Source organism: Acomys minous (assembly GCF_964271855.1).
Source record: "Acomys minous genome assembly, chromosome: 13".
Classification (NCBI taxonomy): Eukaryota; Metazoa; Chordata; class Mammalia; order Rodentia; family Muridae; genus Acomys; species Acomys minous.
Window position 1 is genome coordinate 6,416,252 of NC_140495.1, and position 26,326 is coordinate 6,442,577.

The window sequence follows — 26,326 nt, forward strand, 5'->3', positions numbered from 1 at the left end:
TTTTCTCCCTAATTCCTCCCAGAATCTTTAAAACAGACATATGCTACAATACTGTAAGGCAGTCAGGAATCTCCAAATGCTCCTGTCAACCAAAACCTCGGCTTTGAGTTGGCAGGTCTGCAAAGCTTGGCCTGCATGTCCAATTTCAGTGAGTCACTGGGTCTGGTCAGCTTCAAGGCTGCTTGGCCATGGCTCCATTGACCTTTCTAGGCTCCCTCACATGTCTGGGAAGTAGACATCTGCTTAGTGGCCTAGAGCATTCCCAGGTGGGGAAGTCAGGGCAGTTTGACTCTGCTTTACATTCCCCATTTTCTCTTGCCCCAGACTAGCCCAGGCTTGTCCTTGTGGAGACATCAGAGCAAGAAAGAGCCTCACTGTTAGGGAGCTGCTTAAATATTGATAGGCTTGGAGGACAGGGGGAAGACCCCTCTCCTTCATAATTAGCAGGATGTAAAGCCATGGCCTGGAGCAGCAGAGCTCTAATTACCGTCTTTGGCCCTGGGAGGAGGTGTGACATCCTCCTCCACTGCCTAGAGGTCACTGATAGATAGCGAACACTGGTTCTGGAGCCCCAAATCTTACAAGCTTTCCATCTAGCAGGGGGGATTTCAGACTAGAGGACAAGGGCACATGGTGATTCCTCCTCCTGTTAGAATCAATCCAAATGGGCCTGTCAATCACCAGGACTTGTTCTGGAGACTTTGGAAGAGATATAAAACCTGCCTTGGCTATAGATCAGCACAATGGTCCATCTGGCCGTCGTCCACTCCCACCCCTTCAGAATGTGTCCACCTTACTCTGACCTCTCCTCTCCCTGTATTCTACACGACACCCAGTCTTATCTGAATTCTGAAAAGTGCAAGGGTCAGGGAGCTGAGAAGAGTCCAGAGAAAGATCCCAGTGACAGCAACAGACATGGACGGATGCTTCTGCTTACATCCTCTTTACTGACATTTCTTTGTTCAAATCAAGTCACAAGTCACCAGTCAGGTGGAGACATGCTACCAGAGAGCATGAATCTGCCACTCGCTCATTAAAGAAGAGAATGTTTCAATATGAAAATGAAAGCCATTTGCAATCTTATGAACAGCACATAAATTACTGTTTGTATTTGAAAAACCTTTACAAACTTATTTTCTGGTATATATGTACTTTAAAAAGCATTTATGAATTGATAACCAAAAAAGGTCTTCATTACTTTTTCTTTTGCTTAACAGTTAATGTAAATATTTACATACTATGAAATTGTCCTGCAACATAGTTTTACTAATTACCTGGTATTTTATTACACTTATATTGGCACAATGAATTACCTTCTTAGTAGAAGTTTAAATGGTTTCTATATTTTCACAGTTATAAACCACTTTTGCACAAAAATCCTTTACTCAATCCTTGCATGCATGTACACATTATTTCCTAGTGGTTTTTTTTTTTTTGGAAGAGTATAAATGTACAGGCCAGTATAAATGTACACTTTTAAGGCTACTTGTGTCCACCAAAATTTCATCAGAAAATCAGATATGCGTAGGTCCATCCATTTCTGAGCTTATAGATATGTTGGGCTAAGTTTGCTTATGTCAGGGACTATGACATGAGAGGGTTTTTTGTTTTTGTTTTTTGCTAATTCCTTAAAGACTGGCCAAAATAGCATCAGAACAGTTCATAAGAAAATGTCTGCTGTAAGAATAGTAAGTTGGATGGTCAATAGGGATGAAATGAAACGTTAGAAGAAACGATAGGCCTCTTGCTTTAGTTGTGACACCTATTTTAAGCAAATCATGATAAATAAATATTAGTGAAGAGTAATTTCTCTGAAACATTTTGGTGGAATGGTAGAATTTTGAAACCTTTCCATTTGAGTGTAGATGAGGAAGCTGTGATGTCACCCCCCAACTCCTTTGACTCAGGTGATTGTGCAGTTTGTCTTGCATTATGACCTGATCAGTGAGTGTTTTACAATCCATCCCATCCTCTCTGGGTTGAATTGTTAGTTTTTATAATGAAAGTGTGGCATCTGTTCTTCCATGTATGTGGTTGTTTAGTGTTTTTGTAGTTTCTAGTTGTAAGGCCTGGCTTTGGGTGCTGGTCTTTTCCTTTGTTGGGGTTGGGAGGTATGATCCCTTTCCTAACTGTAAGAACCATGGCTACCTCAATAGCAAAGGCAGCTGACAGAAGAATAACAGAACTGGGGTAATTAGTCACAGTTTCGTGTGACCAAGGAGCTTCCAGAATGAACAACCGAAAGTCTTGGGAAAACTGTCTAGTTTTTATGCTAAATCTAGTGAAGGATGTCACCATGTAGAAACATGGTTAGGCAGGCATGTGATCTAATGGTAATGGACATGGAGGGGACAGCAAGCTTCTCTCCAATCCATTCTTGACCTCTCTGAGAAGTCTGCTGGGTTTGATGCAGGGCCTTCTAGAGTAGGAGCCTCAAGACCTACCTGTTTTCCTTCTGGCCCCAAGCTCCCAGAATAATGACTCATAATATTTTTACAAATACCTAGGGCATATACCTAGGCTTTTTGATGACTAGCTCATAACTTAATTCATTTATGCTAATTTACATTCTGTGATGTGGCTGGTTACCTCTGCTGAGGTACCATGTATCTGTCCTCCTCACATCTTCTCAGGGTGAATTTCCCACACCTGGCTCTATCCCAGAATCCTTTCTGTCTAGCAGATGTCCCGCCTTTTATTCTACTTATCCTATAGGCCATACATACACTGACAGGTGATGCATCCATACAGTACACAAGGTATTCTCTCAACACCTACCTCTAACTACAGAGATAGTTAGAATAATATTTTTAGTGCTTGTAGCTGAATTTGAGATAAAAGCATTTGAACCCACTCTGGGAAGAGGTGTTGGGGTACACTGTGTGAAGCTGTGACTCTGTTTATTCAATTGTTGATTGTTAAACTGGCAGAGATCTAAGTGCTATCAGGATCTTGGTATTGTTTTTCTATAGGCCATCACTGGTCTTATATTTTGCAAATATTCATCCTTCTTCACATGCTTGTTAGTTATAGTAAAGATCTGACAGCTAGTATCTGGGCAAGAATTAGAAGGCAAGACTTCTGGGTGAAGGGGCGGATCTGGAAAGAAGAAAGCAAAGGCAGAGATTCACCAGCAGACACAGAAGTAAATGGATGGACCAGAGCAGAACAGAGAGATAGAGCTACCCATGTGGCAAGATGCAGTACCAGGATTAGTCAGGTAAATCTCCATGGTTGGCTGGGAAACTGCCCTAGCTAAAAGGCCAAAGCTTTAAAATATTAAAAAGCTAATCCAAGCACTCAGGCAGAGGCAGGTGAATCTCTGTGAGTTTGAGAGGTCAGCCTGGTCTACAAAGTGAGTCCAGGACAGCCAAGGCTACAGAGAAACCCTGTCTTGAAAAAACAAAAACAAACAAACAAAAAAACTAAAAATAAACTTTTAAAAAATTAAAAAGCCTCTGTGTCATTATTTATACTGCCGGTGGGTCCAAAAGTCCAACTATAAAGAGGGATTCTGGTTTCTGCTGCTTACCTGGATGGAGAATAAAAAATGAGTTCAGGGGAAGGTCTTTTTTTTGTTTTTTGTTTTGTTGTTGTTTTTATTTTTGTTTTTGTTTTTGTTTTTCGAGACAGGGTTTCTCTGTGTAGCCTTGGCTGTCCTGGACTCGCTTTGTAGACTAGGCTGGCCTTGAACTCACAGCGATCCGCCCGCCTCTGCCTCCCGAGTGCTGGGATTAAAGGCGTGCGCCACCACGCCCGGCCTCCTAATCACTTTTCTAATGCTGGGAGGAGACACCTTGACCAAAGCAACTCTTATGAAAGAAATCATTTAATTGAGAGACTGGGCCTGGCTTGGAATTTTGGAACCTCAGAGCCCACCCTCAGTGACGCATTGCCTCTAACATGACCACACCTGCTCCCAGCAAGGCCATACCTCCTAATCCTTTTAATACCTTCAAACAGTTGCACTCCTTGATGATTAAACATTAAAATATATGAGCTTATGTTGCCATTCTCATTCAAACTACCACACAAACATTCATCTGGGAGTTTTATTTTCTGAGCCATAGTCCCACCACTTGCCTAAAATATTGTAAATGTTTTTCAACACCATTGTTGCTACATACTTTTACCTTACACACAATTAAGTAAGGATCTCTCTCATTCAGATGGTTCACTTTATGGACTTTGTAATTTTAGAATCATTGAATAAATGAACAGATACACACTGTTATTAAGATTCTTGGTATAGCTATCCTTTACAAATTAAGATTGAATCTCATCAGTCATGAGCCTAAGTTACAAAAGTTCAGATTCTCAGCAGTGCTTAAACCCTGAGATGTTTACAACTTAGATCTTACTTGCATATGGTCCTATATGATCCATTCCTTAGTCCAGTGCAGGATGGCCAGTCTTCTGAGAGTTTCTTACTTTATGATACTTTTATTCTTCTATAGTGAATCTCATTCCACAATGAAAAACACTGACTTTTACAAATCATTAAGACATGGAAGACATGACTGGGTAGCCTCCAAGGCTTAGTCAGAAAGGGCACTGTGGCTGGTTTCCACGGTATTTACCTTTGAATGAATCAACTGCCACCTAGTGAGCTAATTGGGCCATTCTATATATAGAGAGGCCTGTGTAGGGGGAAGCAGAGTCCTCCTGGCCTTAGCCAATACTGATCTAAGAGCCATGTGAGTTTGTATTTTGGGAAGGTTGTCAGCCAGCCCCAGTCAAGCCTTTATCTGACAAGATCTCAGGCTGAACTTTGCATGCAAGCATGCAAGAGAGGCTGAGCAAGAATCCCTCAGTACCTGCTTTCAGATTTATGGCCCACAGGAGCCCTGTTAGGTAATAAATGTCTCTTAAGCCATGTTTGCTGTACATCAATGGGAAACTAATACAATGTAGGATGAGCTTGTCTCAACAAATAGATGATACACATCTAGAGGGAAAAAAACCTACCTGTCATTTCAGACAATTATCTTCTATGATACTGAGATGATATTGGTCTCAATAAATGATGCTAGGGTTTCATAATTAACTCCTAATCAAGAAATATTTGTGGAATGCCAGCAAAATACTCTTCTGGGGCTATGGAAATCAGTAAACAAAAGGACCCAGTAAATCTTGGGTGGCAGCCCAGCAGTAAAATGTTGCTTTGCACACAGCACAACCTAAGTTTGATCCCCAGAATGAAAGCCTGGAATGGTGGTACATTCTTGCAGTCTGATCAGCAGATGGAGAGGCAAGAATTCCTAGGACTTGCTAGACAGATGGATTAGGCTACATATCAAGCTCCAGGCTAATGAGAATGAGAGACCCTATCTAAAAAGGAGGCAATAGCTCCTTCATAATGACACTCAAGGCTGGCTTCTGGCTCTCAAACTCACATGAGCATACACAGAGACATACAGACATATACACACACAAAGGGAACAGGTAAATCCTTGTGGAGAAAGCAGGCAGTAATAGGTAAAATAGATATGGTTCATCCCAATGGAAATTTGAAGCCAGAATGGAAGAGACAGGAGATGCTGTTTCCTGTGTTCTAGGTTTGAGTGCCTTCTCTAATGACATCAGAGCAAGAGCTATGCATATCTCTGTGAACGAGCATCCAAAGTAGAGGGACCCATATGTGCACAACCCAGGGTTTGGGAAGGCATGACACAGGCAGAAAGCCAGTGTGTGAGGCCAAGTTCACTCTTCTAGACATCACTGTTCAGGTAACCAAGTCTCTCACACTTGCACCATGGTTATTGCATATCATCAGACAGGATGCTAGACACCAGTCCACAATACAGACTTTTCATGCACATTTATCGTTTTATAAAGATAAACACAGCTAATGAGTCAATATAGGCTAGTATTTGTAGCCAAAATAAAAAATTAGGAAAAGCACTGATTGTAATCTGTTATTTCTGCTCTTTGCAGTTTTCTGCCTTCATTAAGACCATTGTTATTCACTAATAAATTACACAGCTTTGTGATAACGTGGATCTGTTTGCAGTAACTGACATGACATGAAAGAATCAAACTTAATATACCTTTATTAAAATTTAAGATGTTTGAGGAGGCCTGTGTCTGGCCCAAGCAACACTCGGCTTACCTTATCTCTGCTGCTGACTCCATCTGCCTGACCCACTTGGGACACAGACAGCAGTGATCCAACAGAGCCAGCAGAGGTGAGCTGTTGGCAGGACCCAACCCCCATCATCCTCCATCCCAAGGAGGTTTGTGTCTGGCCCAAGAAACGTTCAGTTTAGAGCTCTCTCTCTGCTGCTGACTCCATCTGCCTGACACCCCTGTGACACAGATGTCAGAGCCAGCAGAGGTGAGCTATACTTGAAACCCAACCCCAGTCATCCTCTATCCCAAGGAGGCCCATGTTGGACCAAGCAACACTCACCTTAGAGCTCTCTTCACTGCTGACTCCTGATTTGCTAAACCTACATGAGGCAAGGCCAGCAGAGGGGCTACCAGGCCTGCTAAAACCAGAAACAACAAGATGGCTAGAGATCTTCATAAAAATATATGCGACAAAACCCAGAGCAGCATGACTCCATGGGAAACCAGCTATTCTACCACAGCAAGCCCTGAAGGTACTATCATAGCTGAAGCACAAGAAAACAAGCATAACTCTGAGGTTATGAAAATGATAGAGGATTAAAAGGAAGAAAAATTCCCTGCAAGAGATATAGGAAAATACATTCAAACAGATGAAGGAATTGAATAAATCCCTTAAAGAAAGTCAGGAAAATGCAATCAAACAGGAGAAGAAAATGAATAAAATTGTTCAAGACCTAAACATGGAAATAAAAGCAATAAAATGGAAGCAATCTGAGTCATTCCTGGAGATGGAAAACCTGGGGAAGAGAATAGGAACTACAGGCACAGTATCACCAATATAATATAAGAGATGAAAGAGAGAATGTTAGGTGTAGAAGATAGGGTTGAAGTAGATACATCAGTCAAAGAAAATATTAAATCTCAAAAGATCCTGTCATAAAACAGCCAAAAAAATCTGGGACACTATGAAAAGACCAAACCTAAGAATCATAGGAAAGAAGAAGGAGAAAACTCCAGACCCAAGGCCCAGGAAATATTTTCAACAAAATCATAGCAGAAAACTTTTCCAACCTGAAAAAAGAGAGGCTTATAAATGTACAGAAAGCTTATGGAACACCAAATAGATTGGGCCAGAAAAGGAAATCCTCCTGCTACATAATAATCAAAACATTAAACATATAGAACAAAGAAAGAATATTAAAAGCTGCAAGGGGGAAAAAATCCAAGTCACATATAAAGGCAGACCTATCAGAATCACACCTGACAGAGACTATAAAATCCACAAAGGTCTGGATGGATGTCATACAGACACTAAGAGACCACAGATATCAGTCCAGTCTACTATACCCAGCAAAACTTTCAATCACCATAGATGGAGAAAAAAGATATTATAAGACAAAAACAAGTTTAAATAGCACATATCCACAAATACAGCCCTACAGAGGGTACTCTGTAGGAAAACTGCAACCTAAGGAGGCTAACTACACTGAAGACAACACAATAAATAAATAAACTCACATCAGCAAAACCAAAAGGAAACACACACACACACACACACACACACACACACACACACACACACACACACACTACCACCACCAAAATAAAAATAACAGGAATTAAGAACTATTGGTCATTAACATCACTCAACATCAATTGCCTCAACTCCCCAATACAAAGACACAGACTAACAATGGATACTAAAACAGGACCCATCATTCTGCTGCATATAAGAAAACACACCTCAGCCATAAAGATAGACATTACTGCAGAGTAAATGGCTAGAAAAAGGTTTTCCAAGCCACTAAACCCAAGAAGCAAGGAGGAGTAGCCATTCTAGTATCTAATAAAATAGACTTTCAGCCAAAATTTATCAAAAAAGATGGGGAAGGATACTTCATACTCACTGAAGAAAAAAAAATCCACCAATATGAAGTCTCAATTATGAACATCTATGCCCAAATGCAAGGGCACCCACATTCATAAAAGAAACATTACTAAAGCTTAAATCACATGTCAAACCCCACACATTAATAGTGAGAGATTTCAACACCCCACTCTCACCAATGGACAGATCATTGAGACAGAAACTAAATGGAGGAACAAAGAAACTAACAGGTGTCATGAATCAAATGAGCCTAACAGAGATCTACAGAACATTTCACATGAACACAAAGAATATACACCTTCTTTGCAGCACCCCATGGAACCTTCTCCAAAATCAATCATATACTCGGTCACAAAGCTAGTCTCAATATATACAAGAATATTGAAATAATACCTTGAATCTTATCAGACCACCATGGATTAAAGCTGTAACTCAACAACAGAAACAACAGAAACCTTACAAACTTATGGAAACTGAAGAACTCTCTATTCAATGAACACTGGGTCAGGGAATAAAGAAAGAAAGAAATTAAAGACTTTCTAGAGTTCAAAGAAAGCAAAGGCACAACATACCCAAACCTCTGGGCACAATGAAAGCAGTGTTAAGAGGAAAGCTCATAGCATTAAATGCCTTCATAAAGAAACTGGAGAGATCCCATACCAGCAACTTAACAGCACACCCAAAAGCTATAGAACAAAAAGAAGTAAACACACCAGAGAAGAGTGGAGGACAGGAAATAATCAAACTCAGGGCTGAAATCAATAAATTAGAAACAAAGAAAACAATACAAAGGATCAACCAAACCAAGAGCTGGTTTTTTGAGAAAATCAACAAGGTAGACAAACCCTTAGGAAAACCAACTAAAAGGCAGAGGGAGTGTATCCAAATTAAAAATAATCAGAAATGAAAAGGGAGAGCGTAACAAAAAACACTGAGGAAATCCAAAAAATCATTAGGTCTTACTTCAAAAGGATATATTCCACAAAATTGGAAAATCTAAATGAATGGATGATTTTCTTGATAAATTCACTTACCAAAGTTGAATCAAGATCAGGTAAACATTTTTAAAAGTCCTATAACCCCTAAGGAAATAGAAGCACTCATCAAAGGTCTCCCAACCAAAAAAAGCCTAGGGCCAGATGGTTTTAGCATAGAATTCTACTAGACATTCAAAGAAGAGATAATTCCAATACTCCTTAAACTATTCCACAAAATAGAAACAGAATGAACATTGCCAGGTTCATTCTATGAAGCCACAGTTATCCTGATACATAAACTAGAGAAAGATTCAACAAAGAGAGAATTTCAGAGAAATTTCACTCATGAACATTGATGGAAAAATACTCAATAAAATACTTGCAAAGGGAATCCATGAACATATCAAATACATCATCCACTATGATCAAGTAGTCTTCATCCCAGGGATGCAAGGATGGTTCAATGGATGAAAATCCATTAGTGTAATTCGCCATATTAAAAATTTGAAAGAAAAAAAATCACATGATCATCTCATTAGATGCAGGAAAGGCTTTTGACAAAATCCAACACCTATACATGATGAAAGTGTTGGAGAGTTCAGGGATACAAAGCCCATACCTAAACAAAGGCTATATATAGCAAGCCAATAGCCAACATCAAATTAAATAGAAACTCAGGGCAGGTCCACTAAAATCAGGGACAAGACAAGGCTGCCCACTCTCTCCATAGCTCTTCAATATAGTACTTGAAGTTCTAGCTAGAGCAATAAGACAACAAAAGGAGATCAAAGGGATCCACATCAGAAAGGACGAAGTCAAAGTATCACTATTCACAGATGGCATGATAGTATACATAAGTTGTGGGGAGCCAAGACCATAGCCAGCAAGCATCTCAGACCTTGGCATAATACATTGAGTGGTCCTGGGGCAGGCTGCCTTGTGACCTCTTTCCCTCCTTGCCTCAGGGTACATTCCAGAAGGCTGCCTTGCTACCTCTTCCCCTCCCTCAAGGTACTCTCCGGCTGTTCTCAGTATTCCCGGAATTACAGAGGCCTTCAGAGGACAAGCAAAACAAAGTCTATAGATAACACCTTGTGGTTCCAGATGCCTAACAATTCCACCCAGCCCCAGAACCACAGGGGCCCTTGCCCTGCCAAACTTCCTGACTTCCTGATATCTTGCGAAAACTGCCCACCTGGATCACACCACTCAGCCTCCTGCTTCAATGGTATATAATTGCCTGTGAAAAAACAAAATTTGGTCAGCTTGATCAGACTCCTTGACTTGCTGTGCGTTCTTCATGTCTCTTGTCCCACATTCTCTCCCTAGGGGTCCGAGGGTCCCAGTTGATTGTCCGGCAGGCCCAGACAATAAGTGATGCAAAAAAATTCCACCAGAGAACTCCTACAGCTGATAAACACATTCAGCACAAAACTCAAGTCCATGTGATTTAAAGACATCAACATAAAATTAGATACACTAAATATATTAGAAGAGAAAGTGAGGAAGAGCCTTGAACTCATTGGCACTGGAGACTTCTTAAACAGAACACCAGCCTCTAAGATTAACAATTAATAAATGGGCCTCTTGAAACTGAAAAGCTTCTGTAAGGCAAACGACAATAAAATGAAGTGACAATCTTCAAACTGGGAAAAGATCTTCACCAATCCTACATCTGACAAATGGCTAATATCAAAAACACATAAAGAACTTAAAATATTAAATACCAACAAACAATATAACAATTTAAAAACGGGGAAAGAGCTAAACAGAATTCTCAACAGAAGGATCACAAATGGCCAAGAAGCACTTAAAGACATGCTCAAACTCCTAAGTCATCAGGGAAATGCAACTCCAAAGGATTTTGAGGGTCCATTTTACACCTACCAGGATGGCTAAGATCAAAAACTCAAGTGTCAACACATGCTGGAAAGGATGTGGAGAAAGAGGAACACTCCTCCATTGCTGGTGGCAGTGCAAACTTGTACATCCACTTTGGAAAGCCATCTGGTGCTTTCTCAGTAAATTGGGAATAATAGTTCTACCTCAAGACCCAGCTGTACCACTCCTGGGCATATATATCCAAAAGATGCTCCACCATACAACAAGGACACTTGTTCAAGTATATTCATAGCAGCTTTATTCATAATAGCCAGAATCTGGAAACAACCTAGATGTCCCTCAACTGAAGAAAAGATAAAGAAACAATGGAGCATTTACACAATGGAATACTACTCAGCTATCTGAAATGCATGTATATATGTTTGTGTGTGTGTGTGTGTGTGTGAGAGAGAGGGAGAGAGAGAGAGAGAGAGAGAGAGAGAGAGAGAGAAAGAAGAAGAAGGAGGAGGAGGAGGAGGAGGTGGAGGTGGAGGAAGAGGGAGGAGGGAGGGAGGGAGGGAGGGAGGGAGGAGAGACAGCTATAGGGATGGGGATGTAACCAGGAAGGAACAGGACACTGTTTGACTAGGATTGCAATCTCAGACAGAAGAAGGCATCTTTGAGATCAGGTGGCAGTGTTTAATCTTCTCTGGGTCTCCTTGGCCCCTGCCTTCTGTTGTCGCCCAGGTTCCCTGTCTGCCTAGGCCTGCCTGTTCCCTGACACCTTTTTTTTCCTACCACTGCGGCCAGTACTCTCATCAGATTCTTTTCCTGCCTTTTTTTTTCTTCATCCTCAGCTCTCTCTTTCTTTCCTCTTTCCTCATCCTCAGCTCTCTCTCCTTTTTTTTTTCCTGTTTCACTTCCTCTGTCTCCTTTTTACGATAAACTTTCTCAGCTTCCTTCACCACATCCCTGATGGTATAATCGTGCAATCCCTCAATGTGCTAATGCACTGTAGTTTCTTCCTAATATCAGGTACTGACTGTCCAATGAAAGCCATGATTACAGAGGCTCGCTGTCCCTCTGACGTAGGGTCAAAAGGGGTATATCTCCAGTAAGCCTCCATGAGCCTCTCTAGAAACACTGAGAGGGGCTTGGTCGTTCCCTGCATGACTTCTCTTACCTTCGCCAAATTGGTGGGCCTCCTCGCGGACCCTCTGAGACCTGCCACCAGAGCCCGGCGGTAAATGGACAGCCGTTCCCTACCTTCTGCCGTGTTGTAGTCCCACTGAGGACGGGTCAGGAGGAATCCTTCATCTATTTCGGCCAGGGTCTGGACGGGGTGTCCAGCGTCATCTCGGATATTCTTTCGAGCCTCGAGGAGAATTCTTTCTCTCTCCTCGGTGGTGAATAAAACCTGCAGAAGCTGCTGACAGTCATCCCACGTGGGTTGGTGGGAGAACATCAGGGACTCTATCAGACCTGTAAGTCCTGTAGGGTTCTCTGAAAAAGGTGGGTGGTTAGTTTTCCAATTATAGAGATCAGAGGAAGAAAAAGGCCAATACTGTAGGAGTTGTAACGCATTTTTTTTGCCTGTCGGGGCCGGCCCGACAGCACTAAGGGGCAGAGCCACGGTGGAATCAGGCCCCTCAGGGGTGGCTCCAAGGCAGCTCCCAGTGCCCGCCGAAGGTCCATCACCCATTGCCCCGGAAGCCGCGGGCAGGGCTGAGGTTGGGGCTGCCAGCTGGGGAACTCGGGGATATGGTGGGAGCAGGGGCATGGGCCATTCGGCGGAACAGAAAGTCTCCCATTTGCCCTTGCGGACTTCTACTGACAGATTGTGTGCAATGACACGGACCTCCTTGAAATGCTGTAAGGTAAGGGTTAATGGAGTGGCAAGAGTCTGACCCATGGTACCAAAAACATAAAACGAAAGACAACAGAGGACAGCCAGACACAAAAGACCAAAAACAGCCTGCGCGGGACGCTTGCGCCAAAACGAAAACAAAGCAGAGGTTGGAGACACAGGGGGTCCGGATTCCCCGTCTCCCAGATGAGGCGAATAGCCTCTCAGATGGGCCGGAGCCCCAAATTCGGATGGGACGGAGAGTCCCTACGGAATCCCGCCGGGACGTCTCCCGGGGGTACAAGGAAGAAGTCCGAGTCGGTCAACTCCTTCTTGTCCTTGCCAGATTCAGAGAGTCTGCGCAGACACCAAGACACGTAACGTAACGATTAACAGAGAGGCGAGAGACGAAAGACGAAAGAACAACAACGACTAAGCCGGCCGGCACAAAGGCTTACCTCCCGAATTTGGGTCGGTGGTCCCTGGGCGGGGGTCCCGATCTCGGTGGGACCTCCAAATGTAAGACCCCCAGCACGGTGGTCTTAACGTGGAGACCCCCACCAAGAACCAGCGAGACCAAGGTTTCGGTTGCAACACGCAAGAGGCTTTATTGTAGGGGGACGGGTACCCGGGCGTCTCAGTCTCTGGAGAGGCTGGCGCGCTGAGCGAGTCTTTTTGGGGGCCTTTTATAGGGATTTTAGCGGGAAGCGCAGTTACAGAAGCGAGAAGCATAGTTACAGGGCTCTGATTGGTAAATTTAAATGAGGCGAGGTTATGGTCCGGTCATCAGATGGGAACAGGGGAGTTTACCCGTTCCCTGGGCCAGATGGCCAACCATAAATATCTTGTTTGACAAGGACAAACTGTTTCTGTTATCTCAGCACGCTTTTATCTTTCTCCTCTGGGCCCCAGGCCTTATCTTATCCTGGGAACCTATTATTCTAGTCTTGCCTTGCAAGATAGCGTTACTGCTGCTATGCTTGCTATGGCGGGTGCACAGGGGAGGGGGTCTTACATTAACTGCAGGAAGAAGTGTCCATTATTCTTTTTAACATTTCTACTGGGGAAAAACAATTACCATACATTCTTTTTCTTCAGTAAAAATGAGAGTCCATTTTGTAAGCAAATTATTAGAAATAACTGAAAACACATGCGTCTAACAAATATTTCACTTGGAAACTTGCTCTTGTACATTTTATCAAAGCAAATGAAAATGTATGTATGGTGCAGTGTGGTTTGTAATTACTCTTTCTTAGCTGTAAATACTTCTATAGGTCATGAAAACAATGAGCTCTTCACTCTGTAACCCAGTTTTAAAATTAGCCTACTAGTGCTTAGGCAAACACACTTAAATGCTTTTCTTTGATACATATTTAAATTTTGTTTGATTCAATAATTTTTCTTGGCAAAAAATGTGATTGATGTAACAGATGATTTGAGGACCTTGTTATTTAGTTTAAACCAAAACTCAGTGTGTATTTATGTTGACACCTTTTAATTTTATGAATAATACTTAGCATTTATTAAACATTATTACGTGTGCCTGGTTCTCCTGTGAATGCTTCATCTTGGAATAGAACATTCGATTCCCACTTCTATCTAGTGAGCGAGGCACTATTATCTGTGTTTCACAGACAAAGAAATTGATTCATGAAAAGGATTCATCATTCAAAGCCTAATGGCAGAGAAGAAATTAAAATTCATTCTGATTTCAGAAATATGTACCTTAGTCTGACAGGAAGTTTTGGACAAATGAAGCTACCAGTGCATAGGTTTGTCACATAGGACACTGATACAATACATATAGCAAAACAAAACAAAACAAAAAACAGATAGAAGCCCAGGATCCATGGTGCAGGGACTCCCCCAAGGATCAGGAAATCCTGAGAGATCAAATAGAGTCTCCTTTAAAAGATTATTTTACTTTTAATTTTGCATGCGTGTGTGTGTGTGTGTGTGTGTGTGTGTGTGTGTGTGTGTGTGTGTGTGTGTGGTGTAGTGTCCCTGGAAGGCAGTAGCGAGTGTCAGATCCCCTGGAGCTGGAGTTACCAACTGTGGGTGCCAGGAACCAAATTCAGGTCCTGTGGAAGAGCATTGGATGCTCTTAGCTGCTTAGCATTTCTTTAGCATGGTGATGAGCAATTTTATGTGTCAATTTGAATGTCTATTAGTGCCCAAATGTTTGGTTAAACATTTCTGGGTGTGTCTGTAAAGAAGTTCTTTTTATCTACAACAGTAACTTGACAGGCTCTTCAAGGTGAGGTACAACATAAGACCCAGGAGGAAGTAAACTACAGTCACAAAACAAAGCAGACTATTGCACTTGCCTAATATATACAGACCAATCTGGAAACATTTTTGGGACTGGACAGTGAAAGTGTGGGATAAAGGTCGGAGGAGGAGCATGATGTCGGGTCAACTGATGGACTGATAGGAGCTGGCTAGGCAGAAATTCGGCACTTGGTATTGAAACTGAAGCTAGAAATGACATTATCGGTATTTGATTAACACAAGGCCACAATGCCACAAGGCATAACACCAAGAAGTAGTTAGAAAGCCAGACATGTTCTGCTTGAGTGTAGAGGAATGGGTTCAAAGGCTAAGGAAATGGGAGCCTGAGAGCATACCTGTCATTCAAGTATATGCAGGAGGGAGCCTATCACACTCCCTTCCCACCACACTTTGAGAGCTGAATTTGCAGGGGGGCTCCTTCCTACTCTTGAAGATTTCCATGGTCACTTCACTATAGGGCAGGTCTTATAGTGAAGTGTCAGTGGTTGGATTGGGAAGCCAGCATGCAGTTGGATCAACTGGACCCCAGAGATGTAGAAGTCATGAAGCAGTACCCAACCACCAAAGGCCAAGAGGTCGTGTTTAACATGAAGGATATCAGAGCAAAAGCAGAAGTTATCATGGTCTAACCTCCAAGGGCCTATGGTTGTGGTCCATTACCATGGTCTTTACTCTAGCTAGTTTTAATGGGCATCTTGACACAGCCTAGAATATTCTAAGAAGGGAGTTTCAATCTAGTGATTGCCCAGATCAGATTGGCCTGTGGGCAGGTTTATAGGGGGTTGTTTTGATTAGCAAGTAATGTAAAGAGGTCCCAGACCACTATGGGTGGCCCCATTCCCTGGGCAAATGGTCTTGGGCTGTGTAAGAAAGCTAGCTAACTAGCTAAGCCTGCTCTTTCCTTAGTTGTATGGTTTGAGGTAATACCATATAGGAATGGCAAGTACACTTTGAAGTTTCTGGCTTGACTTCTTTCAAACATGAGTTGAAATCTGTAAGAGGAAATATATCTTCTCCTTCCCCAAGTTGCTGTTGCTTAGATCGTTTACCACAGCAACAGAGGTCTAATTAGAACGGTGTTCTCAAGAGGTACATGGGAACCCTGCTCAAGTTTTACTTGATCTGTCTAAGCACAAAGTTTTAAGTTAAGTGAGTTAAATTCTGAATTGTAAAATCAAAGTTACAACTCTTCATTCAGTTCGCAGCCTTTAGTAAGTATTCTGAAGTAGACACTGGGTTCCTTTGAGAAAAGACTCCAAAACATTACTCAAAATGGTCATCATTAACCTATCTATATCCAAGAGGAGCTTATGGACTCTCACTAAGGTAAATTTGCATTTAGGGAAAGGGGAAATGAGATGCCTTGGGCACTGTGGACATTGGTCTGACTGACATGAGCTGACATGAAGCCTGGAGACCCCGAACACCACTGTGGTGTGCCACCGGGAGTCAGGTAACCAATGGAGAGTAGCTCACATGCATCACACAGTGAGCTCCTTGCACACCTGAGTCAGTCCTACAGTTGCTTTCCCAAGGATGCTTTTCTAGAATGCATACTTGCAATGAATATGGTCAGAGGCCAGCAGAGCACCCGCAGTGGTTCACACTTTTAAAGCTGAGGATAAGAGTAAGCCTCCATAGTGTTTATCCCTAGGAAAATGTTCAATCAATAGAGCATTTGTAGAGGACTGCAGAGTTCAGTGCCACTAAGGGGGACCTGGATGATGCAACGGTGCTCATTCTCACGTCCACTCTTCAGCTCAGAGGACAGCGTTATTCCATCTAAATTTGCCTAAGTGGTGGCCGCAACTGTACGTTCTTACTCTCTGTGTGTATTTATAACAGAATACAACAAATTGGGTAATTTATAAAGAGTGGAAATTTGTTTCTCACAGTTGAGGAGGTTGGGAGTTCTGAGATCAAGACCACAATATTTCCAAGATCAAGGCACCTATAGTTTCAATTATCTTGTGAGGGCTATTCTCTGCTTCCAACATGGCCCTCATTGCTGCATCCAAAGGAACAGATGAACACTGCATTGTCACATGGGGGGGGGGGGAGGCGACAGATAGCTAAGCAAATCCTGCCTGATTCTTCTGGAAGAGCCTCTATCCTGTTCTGAGTAAGGGGCTCCCATGACCTAATTTTCACGTACTGTCAGCGTGGCTCCCCTAATGTGGGAGAATATACTCTCAGCACAGCACAGCAACTACCAGATGCGCTTCCACTGCCTACTAAAGTGACCATGGCCTCAGCTAAACAACCTCCTCAAACGTCTGTTTTCCTTGCCTCCACACCACTTATCATCCGTACCGATACAGCCTATCAGAACAGTTTGTTTGAATCTGGAAAGGCCATTAGCATCTGTACCACCTTGAGGTCTGCAAACTGTCCTGTCCTGTGTCATACGTCAGTTTGAAGGCATCTTGATTACTTCTCCTTTCCACAGATGTCACACTGATGACTTCATGCTGTTTGGACTTTGTGAGCTCAAAGCAGCAACTGTTGGCATCTGTGTTCCAGAGGGTGAGACAGAAACTCCACAAAGATTCCATGAAAGCCCATGGACAGTAGACACATTGCTATCAGAAGAGGTAAGCTTGTACTTAGAGTGTCTACAAGGTACTGTCTTTCCTTATGGCATTGGTCCTATGCAATCTGCCTGAGACGCTAGGTAGTCGCACTGAGCAGTGATCCCACACTGGGTTTGCTCTCTGCTGTGAGCAACAGTGCACACCCTGCAGTGTGTGGGACCTGGCTCACCTTGGTGAGTAAATTTTTCAGGTGCCAGTGGTGTGGGCAATCCTAAGGTATCTATCTATTCTCTGGTGAAAGTTACGTTGCTGAGTCTCCTTCTGTTAGCTAGGAAAGAAGCATAGTGTTTATTGGGCTTCTGTAGATGGGGCCTCTGTACGTTCCCGGGTCAGGTTGCTTACCAAGTATCATGCTAGTTTTGAATTTTACCCAGTCAATGGGAGGCTGTGGCATCAGATTAGCGCCTGAACTGTGGTATGGCTTTTGGAAGGCAGCTATGGTTCCAACTAGATGGAAGTGCCTTGCAGATATAGGACAAGGCTCTGAGAAGGCTATATATACTTGAATCTCATAGCCAGGGTCCAGGACTGGATGTGGGCGTGGCACCACTCACCCCTGTATCCATTAGCATGCTTTGTTCGCCATTCCTTCAGCCTGATGCTCTGTGGTGGTTAATGTTTGCTGACAAGGTGACTAGTTTGGGAACCACCTCTGGGCATAGCTTTAAGGGAGTTTCTAGGAAGGTTATCTGGGGAGGGCAGACTCATTCTGAATATAGCTGGTATCATCTCAGGACCTGGAGTCTTCGGCTGAATAAGACAAGAGTACAGCACTCATCTCGTTCTGCTTTTGACTGTAGATCCAGTACAGCTGGCTGCTTTGCATGCCTGTCTGTACACCTTCCCCTCTGTGATAGACTCTTAAGCTTTAGACCCAAAGAAAAAAAATACCCTCTCTTCCACTCATTGTTTTTGTTGTTGATTATATTACAGTAAGAAAAGTAACTAATACATGTTTTCCTGGCCTGGATGCCTTAGTTTTAAATGGAGTTGTGTTCTTACATTGTATTGAACTGGGATCTAAGGTGTCTGTCTGGCTACTCTGGGAACCCTAAGCTTCTGAGTCAATTGGCAGAGAAGAGAGTTACTGTGTTGGCTGGAGTGACCAGTCCTGATGACCAAGAGAAAACTCTACGGTGGAGTCAGGAAGGCTGTGTCTGGAGTGAGCAGTCCTCATGACCAAGAGAAAACTCTACGGTGGAGCCAGGAAGGCTGTGTCTGGAGTGAGCAGCGCTGATGACCAAGAGAAAACTCTACAGTGGAGTCAGGAAGGCTGTGTCTGCAGTGAGCAGCCCTGATGACCAAGAGAAAACTCTACAGTACAGTCAGGAAGGCTGTGTCTGCAGTGAGCAGCGCTGATGACCAAGAGAAAACTCTACGGTGCAGTCAGGAAGGCTGTGTCTGGAGTGAGCAGGCCTGATGACCAAGAGAAAACTCTACAGTGGAGTCAGGAAGGCTGTGTCTGGAGTGAGCAGCCCTGATGACCAAGAGAAAACTCTACGCTGGAGTCAGGAAGGCTGTGTCTGGAGTGGGCAGGCCTTTCAGGCATTCTCTTAGCACTACCTTGTCCCATAATCAAAGTCAACGGAAAGTTACAGCAGCCCAGTCAGGGCAGAGCTACGAATGAGCAAGGCCCATAAGAGAAGGAAGGTGTTGGTCACCACCAGCTAAAAAGCCATGACCAACCAAGGTGCCCATCTTGATGAAAGACTAACATGAGGGATTTCTGTGCTCAAGTACTCATTCTCGACTCTCTACCTGCAGTTGGACGTTCTTCAACCCTGTGTGCTCTCATGGCCATCCTGAAGTCAAGTGAAAAACATGGTTGTAGAGATGAAAAGCATCTTTGGGGCTAAATATCTGCTCAATACGAGAATGCCTGAAAGCCTGTTGCATATTGATGATGAGTGCAATAGACCGCAAAGTTTAAAAGGCAGCAGTCAAATACAGATGCAATAGTTAGTGTTTGGTTTATTACATAAGATAGTTTCCCTCCCATTTTAAAGAGTTCACTCTTTGAGAGTTTCATAGAGCCCCTTTTATACTCACTCCTTCCTCCAGTCGTCCCAGATCCACCCTGCTTTCCTGCACACCCAACTTCGCATCCTTTCCTTTGAGACAGTTTCTGCTGCGCAGGTTAGTCTCAGGTGTGTGGCCTTCCAGTGGAGAGTAGCTGACGTGCCCGGAGCTAACACTCTTAGAATAAGTGGTCTCGCCTCCCAGCAGCTAACGGCTGCTAACAGTTTCGTGACTCAGGGTGGTATGTGTGCCTGGCTCCCCCCTTCATGCTGGGATTTGCCCTGGTTTGGGATTGCATGGGTTTTATACATGCTATCACAAACACTGTGGATTCATACGTGTAGCTTGCCCTGCTGTGTCTAGGAAACACTGTTCCCTTAGAGTCCACTAGCACCACTGGCTCCTACACGCTCCTCCCCTTCCCCATTCCATAATGACATGCCTTGGAGGGAGGTTCAGTATGTATGGTCCCCTTAGGGCTGTCTCTTATTGTCTTATTCACTATTGCATTGCTGTGAAGAGACACCATATTCAAGGCAGCTCTTATGAAAGAAAGCATTTAATTGGGGATTTGCTTACAGTTTCAGAGACTTTTTGTCCATTATCACCACAGCAGGGAGCATGGTAGCATGCATGGCACTAGAGCTGTAGCTGAGAGGTAAAGCCAGATCTACATGCTGAGAGGAGGGGGAGGGAAGGAGGGAGGGAGGGAGGGAGGGAGGGAGAGAGAGGGGGGGGGAGGGAGAGAGAGAGACAGAGAGAGAAAGAGGGAGAGAGAGACAGACAGAGACAGAGAGACAGAAAGAGAGAGAGAGAAAGAGAGACAGAGAGAGAGAGAGAGACAGAGACAGAGACAGAGAGAGACAGAGAGACAGGGAGAGAGAGAGACAGAGACAGAGACAGAGAGACAGAGAGAGACAGAGAGACAGGGGGAGAGAGAGAGAGAGAGAGGGAGAGAGAGAGAGAGAGACAGAGAGAGAGAGAGACAGAGAGACAGAGAGACAGAGAGACAGAGACAGAGACAGAGACAGAGAGAGAGACAGAGACAGAGGCTGAGACAGAGACTGGCTGAGTGGGCCCGCCTTGGTTTGGGTGTTTGAAAACTCAAAGCTCACCTTTAGTATCATACTTCCTCCAACAAAGCCATATCTACTTCAACAAGGACACACCTCCTAATCCTTCTAGTCCTTTCTAACAGTGTTACTACCAGGTGAAAAGCCATGGAGACCATTCCGAGTCAAACCATCACACTTATCCTCTGTACTTTGCACAGTAGTGTGTCAGTGTGTTAATCACAAACTACTGGAAAGAGAAGTTCTCAGAGAAGGGTTTGGAGATCATCTATGGATATCATGACACGGCATTAGAAATTCATTTGATATTATGTCCTGATGTATCTCAGGGCTTGACCTAAGTGGGGCAGGGACGAAATAAAGGACAAATACGTGAACATACAGCAAAGCTGGGACTAGAAAAGCTCTGATGGAGAAGCTGAGTTGCCTTAGAAGCTCGGTGTGTTTATTTCATACAGTTTACAGGTTGGCGGGGTTATTGCATACATAGTGCATGTCTGTAGTCTCAGCACTCCAACAGTGAGATAAGAGGTAGAGACAGAACTCCAGGAATGGAAATCCATGGGCCAGCTAGACTCCTGTGTGCAACACGCAGAGAACAAACACCAAGAGACCCTACATTAAACAAAGCAGAAGGTGAAGATTGACACCCAAGCTTCTTTCTCTGGCGTTCACATGTATGATGTGATATACACACCCTTATATACATATATGTACACACACTTTTATACACATATGTACATACTCACAAAAATACATAAATGTTTTTAAAAGGAACAGGGCTGTTGAGATGGCTCAGTGAGTAAAGACCAACATGTCTGAGGACCTGTGTTTAATCTCAGGAATCTCCCTGGTAGGAGGGAACTGATTTCTACAGGTTATCCCCTGACTGCCACATGCACCCCTACCTACCCACACATGCCATACCCAAGGTAAATAATGCCTTTAAAAAATACCATTACCTCGGGCATCCAAAAGCCCATGGTGAGTTCATCTTTATGAACACAAGACTTGAGCAGACCCCCATCTGCTGTGATGGAGTGGTTAGTTCTCTCAACGCACTATGAAAACCCCTTTCAGGTATTATTTCAGACCCTCACAGTCACAGTGAAGACAAGGAGATAATCACCACAGCCCCTTTCCTGAAGGGAGGCTGTCCTAGTTATTACATTCTCAGAAAAGTAAACAAAAGTGGGATGAATAGGGCGTGGGGAATGTGGTTTGTCTGCATTCTGAAAGCGCTAAGAGGGCCCCATGGAGAACGCTGTGGAGCACACACACACACACACACACACACACACACACACACACACACACACACACACACACAGCGAAGCTTGAGTCCTCAGTAGACAGGAGCCAGGGGTCAGAGCACCTGTCCCCTGAGTAGAAAAGGATCAAGCAGCAGTTTGCACAGCCTTTGATGAGGACATAGCATCCAGAGGTCACACACTGCCACTGATGACAACTACGCTGAGCGGAGGGCACATCGCAGAGATTTTCACCATTGGTGAGAAGGACACAGACATGAGGACAGCGTTTTGATTTATCACCTCATTTTCTTGGTGGTTGGCATCCCATTTGGTGCCAGGCAATGTGTTTAATACCCAGTGACACAAGGAGAAGCAACTTGACTGTGGAGTCAGCCCCTGTGTATGGCCTGGACAGTGGCGGCAGCTTTCCTCTTGGAAGCGTCCTGTCTTGAGCAGCAAGAGATTTAGGCCACCTGAGATTCTGTTCCATCCAGCCATTTGTCTCAGGGATTTGGAACAGGACTGAGGTGCAGAGATTTGGAGTTGTTGCAAGTTACAGGAGTCGGTGAACATGGCCCATGGACTTAAGTTGTGAGGACTGGACTCCTCCTCTTTGTGCCTGTTAGCCTCTGCTGAGCAGCAAGTCACCCCGAACCTCAGTGGCTTACAGTAGGAAGCACCCATTACTGTGAAGCATGTCGTTGTAGATTGTCTGACCCTCCTTAGCGTCACTCTGCCTCTTTGTGGTAGATGTGTACTCTGATGTAGGCATGGGTGTGTTTCCCTGGAACAGAGGGTATGGGCAAGCAGATCATCTCATGGCAAAGCCAAAGATGTACACAGGAGCAGGCAGAAGCATTCGTGTTTTCATGAAGCCTAGGCACAGATTTACACAGGATCATTTCTGTCATGTTTAATTTGTCCTAAACAAATCACACTGCAAAAAGATATCGCCAATAATTTGAATGTAGTGCTCTCTCTCTCTCTCTCTCTCTCTCTCTCTCTCTCTCTCTCTCTCTCTCTCTCTCTCTCCTTCATGCAATATTAAGAGCTGAGCTCTTGCATTAGTACCTAATGGGAGAGCTGGAGGCTGACTGGCTGTTTCCCCACATCACACTTTCCCAAACCAGAGGGCTTATTGTCTCTCAATTCCTTCTACTTGTAAAGATGCTGTTCATTCCCTGATGGAACCACAGTCTGGGATGCCAGCCCCACCAAGACTGTCATCTTGCACTTACCAGCCCCAAGAACTGTGAGAAAATGAATTTCTCTTTACTCTACACTACCCAGCCTTAATTTGGTTTTAGCAGCACAAACAAATTAAGGTGCACTAGAGACTCTTGCTAGAGAAGTGAGATGTTGCTTTGACAAACTCCTCTTTGGAAACAAGTCATGGGCTTAGGCTTGTGCAGTTACACCTGTGACAGTCATAAACTCCAGGCCTAACCTTTACCAAATCTGACACACTTAACTGGGTTTGGCAATCCCACGTGCTAGAAAAGGCCTAAATTGTCAAGATTTCAGTGGGAAGGGGGCTCTGGTGGCAGCTGTGGGAAGTCCTGTGACTCTTAGAGATTATCTGAGTGTTTGTGACCAGAGTGCTGGAGTGGAATGTGAGGAAACAGCCACTCTGATGCACTCCTACCCACAGCGAGGGGTATCATGGGGAGCCTGGAGGCCAGACCAGCTTTCTTACAAAGGGGGAAAGAACTTGCTTGAATTATGTCAGCATCTTAGTATTTTGTGGAAACAGAATTGAAAAGCAACTAATGAGGGTATTTGCAGAGGAAATCTACAAGTGTGCAGGGCACCACGTTGCTCCACTTAAAAGAAAAAGAACCCACTTAAAAGTGTAATCTATAATTAAAGAGGAAGATAGTGATAAATGAAAGAGTATGTGTGGAGAGACACCAGGAACAGTCAAACTACCGTTTGATAAGGAAATGGGCATCACCGGGAGAAGCCAGGTGCTATTCACCAAGAAAATGGAAGAGTGATCCCAAAGTCATTTCAGAAGTCTCTGCGTCACCTGCTGGTGCAGGCTCAGGCACTGTGGCTTGTGGGCAACTATGTCAATACAGAAGCCATGAGCATCTGAAGGACACTGGTACCCTCTGTCCTGCATTCCTCATGTTGTGGAATAGAGATGCTTACTCAGCCTCGCTTTGACCCAGGTGGAGCCAGCTGAAATTCAGGACACCTCTTTGGAAAGTATAGGTCTCAGCCCTCAACACTATCTACATGGTGCTAACTCTGCCTGGAAGAATAGCACATATTAGATTCTTTTGGATGCAAAACTGGCTCTTTCTGCTTCAATGTCCAGAAAGTTAAATTCTCATCTACCATGAGAAAATGGAAACAAAGCAAAAAAACTATGGTGGAGTTGTAAGGGGAAAAACTTAGCTTTATATCCTCTTTCATAACTCATGTGTCCTTTTTCCTACATTCTATTACCCTCTCTTGGTCTCCTTTCTAAATGTTATATTATACCTCCAAAGACACTTGTTTACATACAAATGTGCTTGCATTATAAGCCAAGAGCTACCCATGAGCGTAAACCTATGGTTTCTATTTTCTTTTGGTGGTTTTGTTTTGTTTTTCCTTTTTCAGTTTGGGTCAGCCTCCCTTAATATTAAGTTTCCAGGCCTACTCATTTTCCTACAAATTTCAGTTTTCCTGACAACTGAGTAATATTGGTCTTTATAAAACTTGTAATCACCACTTGCTTTTACCTGACCTATTTTTTTTTTCTAATTTTCCTTATACTTTTGTGTAAACCTGAATTCCCTCGGCATGTTAACTCCACTTCTTTCTCTGCTGCTATCTGGACTCGGTGGACTGATGTCTGTGGCCTTGCTGGTTTTCCTGCCCATCTCTTGATGAGACTGACTCTGACAGCTTCTGTGCAGAAGGGTTTTGCTAAAAGCATTAGCCAAGGAAATGGTGCAAAGAAACAGGAAGGTGGCTTAATCAACACGCCAGTTGGCTATGGAAAAGTTGAAGAGGAGGAGGAGCCATAGTAGCCTTGGCTGTATTTTGCAACATCAGGCAATTACGGGATCTGCTGCAATAAATGGCCAAGGTTATGGCACCCATAATGTTTAATTTGCATTTGGAATATTCCAACACATTCACTGAGAATGCAAAGCAGGCTCTGCAGGTTTGAGAGCAGCTGAGCACAATGCATTTCGGAATCTCGTTGGTTCATGCAGAGGCCCAAGGAGAATGGCTTGCTGGTGTGTGTGACAGGCCTCAGCTCTCGCCTCTCTGGGCAGGGCACATAGAGCGTTAAAGCAGATGGTCCTCCTGGGCTACCCTTGCAGGAAACAGAGTCACCAGATGGTCTGATGTGAATTGTGGCGGGGCTACTCTGTGGTCATTCTGGGGATTGATGTAGATGGTCAGAAGACTGATTGCCTCAATTGGAGCCTTCGCTATGAGCACCCAAATGACTCGGGGGACGGTGCCAACTGTGTTCTGTTCCAGCTCCCTTGGTGTGAGCTGAGCTGGTCTTGTACACAGAAACTGCAATTAGATGAGAAGCTCATTGTCAGAGAACCACAGAGCACAGAAAATTACGTTTCCAGATCAGGCCAACGCCCAGCAAGCACAACATGATGTGCAGTGGCCTCGCCATCAGGTCTACCTGCCCCTCCCTCACAAGAACACATGGGTGGGGAAAGGAGGGAGGTCAGGCTTGAATCTTTTGCATCACTTGTGTCTTGACTGCCAAGTTCTTTTCTTCTCATTTTCGAGCACCTTAAAGGTCTGAGTTCCCCACACACGCAGGTGACAGCTGCACTGTTCACACCACTGAAGGGTGTCGGTTTCCAAGATGTCTGCTGCTCCATGCAAACTCACAGACATGGCAGCCATCAGAATTATGTCCATCTTTAATGAAACAGTTGGAATTTTAGGATTCCAGGAGAGATCATGAAAGAGAGAGAAAGAACAAGAGACTGGCCAGAGTACCCTTGTGTTCTGTTCCTTCAAACAAAGTGCCACAGTGACCTGACACTGGTGAGGTTTGCACTTGCCTGAGCTCCGGAGCCTCCAGGTTGGCTACTCTGCTCAACTTGGCATGCTGGCTCGTGGGTAGAAAGGGCAGGGCCAGATGGTGAGAGGCAGGAGGCTGACCCACTTAAGATGAAGCCTTATTGTGCCAATGCGGGACCCTCTTGGACCCATTTTCTTTCATCACTGAGTACATGAGACCATCTGGGTCATCCCATCCCAGAAGAACTCTGTGTCCTTGTTTAAAAGGCAGATGAACAAGTACAATTGCACCTCATATCCTTTCTGTTTGTTGAGACATGGTCTCTTTATGAAGCCCTGGTTGTTCTGGAACTCACTATGTAGAAGACCAGACTGGCCTTGAACTCATATAGCTTCTCTTGCCTCACTCCTCACCTCATATCTTTAATACATGAATTAACATAACATTCTTTAGAGTAGGAGTTTTACCAAAGAATTTTTGTTGTGGATATCTTA